Below are 7,225 nucleotides of genomic sequence, written 5' to 3' on the forward strand. Positions count from 1 at the left end.
TGGGAAGGAAATGTAGCCATATAGTAACGATAAACATGAGACCCCTCTCTTCAGCTGCCTTACCAGCCCTCCCCTGAAGGCACCTAACTGGAGGTCATGCTGCCCCCTCTATTACCCCAGACCCGCGTGCAGCTGCTCAACCGGAACCACCCTAGATTGGGTCCCCTTTCTGCAGATAATACTTCCATAGTGTTCTCACATAATACCATCATATAGATCACAAATAACGACGCCAGAGTGTTCTCACATAATACCGCCATATAGAGCACACATAATACAGAGCACACAATACCGCAATATACTTCACACAATACCGCCATATACTTCACCCATAATACCGTCATATAGATCTCACATAATACCACCAGTGTTCTCACATATCGCCATATACATCACATAGTACCGCCATATACTTCTCACATAACGACGCCATATAGATCTCACATAATACCGCCATATAGAGCACACAATACCGCCATATACAGCACACATAATACCGCCATATAGAGCACACATAATACAGAGCACGCAATATACTTCACACATAATACCGCCATATAGATCTCACATAATACCACCAGTGTTCTCACATACCGCCATATACATCACACATAATACTGCCATATACATCACATAGTACCGCCATATACTTCTCACATAACGACGCCATATAGATCTCACATAATACCGCCATATAGATCACACAATACCGCCATATAGATCACACATAACAGGGGAGAGGACTGCATAGGAGAGGATTAGATACACAGCTCAACAGTCAGTATCACACAGGACAGTATTAGATACACAGCTCAGTCAGTATCATACAGGATAGGATTAGATACAAGGCTCAGCACACAGTATCACACAGGAGAGGATTAGATATACAGCTCAGCACACAGTATCACACAGGATAAGATTAGATACACTGCTCAGCACACAGTATCACACAGGAGAGGATTAGATGCATGGCTCAGCAGACAGTATCACACAGGAGAGGATTAGATACACAGCTCAGCACAGTAACACACATGGGAGGAGATACACTGCTCAGTCAGCACCACAAGGGATAGGATTACATTCCCTCTCCCCCTCCCCCTCCCCACTGATACTTACGGCTCACACAGGAGAGGATTAGATACACAGCTCAGTCAGTATCACACAGGATAGGATTAGATACATGGCTCAGCACACAGTATCCCACAGTAGAGGATTAGATACACGGCTCAGCACAGTATCACACAGGGTAGGATTAGATACAAGGCTCAGCATAGTATCACAAAGGATAGGATTAGATGCATGGCTCAGCAGACAGTATCACACAGAGGATTAGATACATGGCTCAGTCAGTATCACACAGGATAGGACTAGATACACGGCTCAGCACACAGTATCACACAGGAGAGGATTAGATACACTGCTCAGCACACAGTATCACACAGGATAGGATTAGATACATATACAACCAAAAAGCTACTTGAAATAATTAAAGGAGAATCATATAAAATTTAAATATTTTATTTAACACCAATAAAGCAATACACAAATATTTAAAAACAAGAGGGGCAGTTGATGGCACTCTAAAGCAATATATATAAATCCATAACACATGTTTCTTTTGTAACATTAAATACTGGTAGTAAGAGAAGATTTATTTATTCCGCTATAATACCAAATTGGTATATATCCCGAGTGGGGCAAGAAATAAAAAAAAAGTGTAATTTAATAAGTATACCAAGAAAAAATTAGTGGCATTTCAAATGTAGAAACAATCAACTTCAAGAGTAATTGGAAAGTGCATAGTGCTAGTGCATAAAGAGATATATACTAACCAGTACTCATAGTAAACGTGCTGACACTGCCACCTCACACTCCAACGCGCGTTTCACACGTCTTGCTCCTCCCTGAGGAAGCAAGACGTGTGAAACGCGCGTTGGAGTGTGAGGTGGCAGTGTCAGCACGTTTACTATGAGTACTGGTTAGTATATATCTCTCTATGCACTAGCACTATGCACTTTCCAATTACTCTTGAAGTTGATTGTTTCTACATTTGAAATGCCACTAATTTTTTCTTGGTATACTTATTAAATTACACTTTTTTTATTTCTTGCCCCACTCGGGATATATACCAATTTGGTATTATAGCGGAATAAATAAATCTTCTCTTACTACCAGTATTTAATGTTACAAAAGAAACATGTGTTATGGATTTATATATATTGCTTTAGAGTGCCATCAACTGCCCCTCTTGTTTTTAAATATTTTTGTGTATTGCTTTATTGGTGTTAAATAAAATATTTAAATTTTATATGATTCTCCTTTAATTATTTCAAGTAGCTTTTTGGTTGTATAATAGTTTGTTTATCTGCTTGAAGTTTATTTATTTATTATTGTGGGATATTTTCCTTTTCGGATTAGGATTAGATACATGGCTCAGCAGTCAGTATCACACAGGATAGGATTAGATACACAGCTCAGTCAGTATCACACAGGAGAGGATTAGATACATGACTCAGCGCAATATCACAGGGTAGGATTAGATACAAGGCTCAGCAGACAGTATCACACAGGAGAGGATTAGATACACGGCTCAGCAGACAGTATCACACAGGAGAGGATTAGATACATGGCTCAGCAGTCAGTATCACACAGGATAGGATTAGATGCATGGCTCAGCAGACAGTATCACACAGGAGAGGATTAGGTATACAGCTCAGCAGACAGTATCACACAGGATAGGATTAGATGCTCAGCAGACAGTATCACACAGGATAGGATTAGATGCATGGCTCAGTCAGTATCACACAGAATAGGACTAGATACACGGCTCAGCACACAGTATCACACAGGATAGGATTAGATACACTGCTCAGCACACAGTATCACACAGGAGAGGATTAGATGCATGGCTCAGCAGACAGTATCACACAGGAGAGGATTAGATACACAGCTCAGCACAGTAACACACATGGGAGGAGATACACTGCTCAGTCAGCACCACAAGGGATAGGATTACATTCCCTCTCCCCCTCCCCACTGACTCCCTGCTGAGTCCTTTCTCCCTCCCGTCCTTGGTCTCCTCCTCCTCCTCCTATAACTGCAGGGCTCCTGCGAATATCCTGGGAAGCTGGAGCTCACAGATGCAGTGTGAGCTCCAGGAAGATGGCGCTGATCTCCTGCCTCTGCTGTGCTGTGGACGGCTCAGGGGGCGTGGCCAGACCAGAGCAGAGAGCAGCTTATAATGCTAGGTATAGTGTCGCCTCCCGACCGGAGATCTCTATGCCCAGGGCTGCCGTAATTGCAGAGTGTGTCGTGCAGCTTCACTTACACTCCTGCAAAGCAAAATGGTGGCGCCCAGTGGCGGAAAAAAAAATTAATAAAAAAAATATTAAAGTTAAAAAAAGAATTTGTATGAAAAATAATTGTTTATATAAACAATCATTTTTAATACAAAAAATAAAATGCGGCACCTTTCCTTTAACGATTCCTAGAACACTCCCCACATGTCTCCAGCCTACTGTGATGAGTTTGCATTGTCTGTGTTTCACCTGAAAACTAATGATTATGTTCATGCCCTGAGCAGGCTTTTACTGTGCCCACTGCTTGTCCAGTGATGTTGGGTCTCTGGTGCCCATCATCTGAGAGAGGCTGCGCCCAACATATTGCTAATCCTTCCATCTGTAATGTGCGCTTTGAAGAGTGGTTTTTATTTGCTTCCAGTATAATATTTAATGTTCATTTCCCTCAGATGGGTGGTAGACTACGACCACTGTGACATGCCTGGATTTTCTTCCACAGATGACTTGTGCACTCACTTTCTGTGCAGGTAAGCAACACGCCTATCATACTAATGTGGAAATAATGATCTTTAGTGAACTGTCCCCTGCTTTAGTCTTATAAAAGTTATGAATGTTCTGGTTTTCCTGGCCCATTTGTACACACTTGGGTTTATTTACATGACCGTACGTATTGGTGGGAGAACTGAGTAGTGCATCCATCTACACTGTGTTCCAAATTATGCAAATAATATTTCCTCATATTTTCTCTAAATTACCTATCTGAATTGCAGTCATTGTTGTTTTCCAGTCATCTACTATTCTAGTATAATTGCAATGTTTTGGAACAAACTGCCCATGAAAACAGTATATTTTTAAAAAAAAAATAAGCACTCAAAATGCATGTTCCAAATTATTATGCACAGCAGAGTTTAACTTTTTTTTTTATTTTGAACCAAAAAATGGTCAATTGTGAAGTTATAGGCATTATCAGCTTATTACAAAATGAAATCAAACAGTTTTCAAGTGAAAACTTTATTCAAGGTGATGTTACATTTGCACATAGGACCCCTTGTTCGAAAGAAGCTTCTGAACTCTCGTCCATTTAATTTGTCAGTTTTTGGATGGTTTCTGCTTCAGTTGTTTTGCATGTGGACAGAATACCCTCCCAGAGCTGTTGCTTAGATGTGAACTACCTCCCGCCATCATAGACACTCCTTTTGATGATGCTCCAGAGGTTCTCAATGGGTTTGAGGTCAGGGGAAGATGGTGGCCACACCATAAGTTTGTCCTCGTTTATGCCCATAGCAGCCAGAGATGCAGATGTGTTTTTTGCAGCATGAGACTGTGCATTATCATGCATGAAAATGATCTTGCTGCTGAAAGCACGGTTCTTCCTCTTGGACCATGGCAGGAAGTGTTGTTTTAGAAACTCCACATAGATTATGGAGTTCATCTTTACCCCTTCAGGGATCATAAAGGGGCCGACAATCTCTCCCCATGATTCCAGCCCAAAACTTTACTCCACCTCCTCGTTGGCGCCTTAGCCGTGTTTTCATAGGGTGTCCTTCAACCAGCCATCCTCCACTCCATCCATCTGGACCATCGAGCGTTGCACGGCACTCATCGGTGAACAAAACCGTTTGGAAGTCAGTCTTCATTATCGTTTGGCCCACTGGAGCCGTTTCTGCTTGTGTGCAGTGGATAGAGGTGGTCGACAGGATGGCTTACGCACAGCTGCAAACCTCTGAAGGACCCTGCATCTTGCTGTTCTGGGGACAATGGAGGCACCAGCAGCTTCAAAAACTTGTCTGCTGCTATGACAAGGCATTTTTGCAGCTGCTCTTTTAACCTTATGCAATTGCCTGTTGGAAAGAGTGCTCAATTTTTCCTTATCAGCACGCACACGTGTGTGCTGGGAATCAGCTACATACTTCTTGGTTGTGTGATGATCACGATGAAGTGTCTTGGCAATGTTGATTGTAGTCATGCCTTGACCTAAATACTCCACAATTTGTTGCTTCTCAGCAGCCGACACATCCTTTTTCTTTCCCATTTTGGCAAAAAATGTAGGCTGCTTAATAATGTGGAACAGACTTCTTAAGTAGTCTTGCCTTTATTTGGACACACCTTCCAAACTAATGTGCACAGGTATCTGCAATTGCTTTCAGTGATATAAAGAGCCCTGACACACACCACCATCAATGAGTTTAAATGACAAACAAAAAAAATTCTAACCTTATCACTCCTAAACTTTGTGCATAATAATTTGGAACACAGTGTATACTCTACAGAGATGTGGGCTACCTGTTTAACCCATTCAAGACGGAGCCCTTTTTCGTTTTTGTGTTATGTTTTTTTGCGGGACAAGTTGTACTTTTTGACCTGCACCATTGATTTTACCATATCATATGTACTCAAACGGGAAAAAAAAAATTTCAAGTGCGGTGAAATTGCAAAAAGAAAAACTGCAATTCCACAACTGTTTTGGATTTATTATTTTTTTTTAAAACCATGTTCGCGAAATGCAAGAACTGATCTGGCAATATGATTCACCAGGCCATTAAGAGTTCATAGACACCAAACATGTTACACTTACACCAAACATGTTTAGGTTCTTTTTTTTTTTTTCTTTTTTTTTAATCAAAGTGGCGAAAAAAAATCCTGTTTTTGTTACCATTTTGGTGCAGATACGATCTTTTAATCACTCATTGCATTTTAATGCAACGTTGCGGCAACAAAAAAAAATGCAATTCTGGTATTTGAAATTTTTTTTTTTTTTTCTCGTTACTGTCAAGCGATCAGGTTAGGCTACGTTCACATTTGCGGTCGGCGCCGCAGCGTCGGGCGTCGCCGCATGCGTCATGCGCCCCTATATTTAACATGGGGGTGCATGGACATGCGTCGCACTTGCGTTTTGCGCCGCATGTGTCCCTGCGGCGCCCGCGTCCGGGCGCAGAGGACGCAGCCAGTTGCATTTTTGCTGCGTCCAAAATCAATGAAAAAAGACGCATGCGGCGCAAAACGCAGCGTTGTGCATGCGTTTTGCTGCGTTTTTGTTTGCGTTGTGCGTTGCGGCGCCGACGCTGCAGCGCACAACGCAATTGTGAACGTAGCCTTAATTCTTTGTTGATTGGGTGATTTTTGAACGCTACCTAAATGTGTTTGGTTTTTTTTAATTGTTTTGAATGGGGCAAAAGGGGTGATTTGAACTTTTGTTTGTTAACATTTTTTTTTTTTTTTTTATTATAATTTTGGCATGTTTCAATAGTCTCCATGGGAGACTAGAAGGTGCCATAACCTGATCGGCCCTGCTACTTATAGGCGATGATCAGATCACCTGTATGTAGCAGAGTTGCTAAGAGTGCCGACCATTGGGCGCTCACGATCACGTGATGGAGGTCACCAATGGGCGGATTTCCGGCGTGATGGGCAGAAGTGTGCGTTAAATGCAACTGACAGCTGTTCAGGGCACATGTCAGCTGTTCAAAACAGCTAACATGTGCCGGAAAAGATGTGGGCTCACCACCAGAACCCACATCAAATGGGGAGACACGCCATGCGCCGTACATGTACGGCGCATATTGTAATTTGGCCGCTTTCCTGTAAATGCATTAAAAGGTTAATGGTCTTGCTTTGTTCAAGCCTAAAAAGTGTGGACAAGCTCCATAACTACCCTGTGATGAGTTTGCATAGTCCATGTTTCACCTGAGATCTGTGATTATGATTCATGCTCTGATTCACACTTGTCCATGCTGTTTAATTCTTTTTAGTAGTAACTTGAGTGTTTATCTACTTGATTGTCATTTTATGGTTTTCTTTAGGTGATCTGGATTAAGGCTGTCGGGGAAGGTTACTTCTGAAAGGTAAACTTCAGCTGTTAGAATGATTAATCGAGATTTGTCTTCTGCTAATTTAAACAATTAAAAGCTACAGAATTTCTAAAGTTT

The sequence above is a fragment of the Ranitomeya variabilis genome, chromosome 1 (assembly GCF_051348905.1).
Source record: "Ranitomeya variabilis isolate aRanVar5 chromosome 1, aRanVar5.hap1, whole genome shotgun sequence".
NCBI lineage: Eukaryota > Metazoa > Chordata > Amphibia > Anura > Dendrobatidae > Ranitomeya > Ranitomeya variabilis.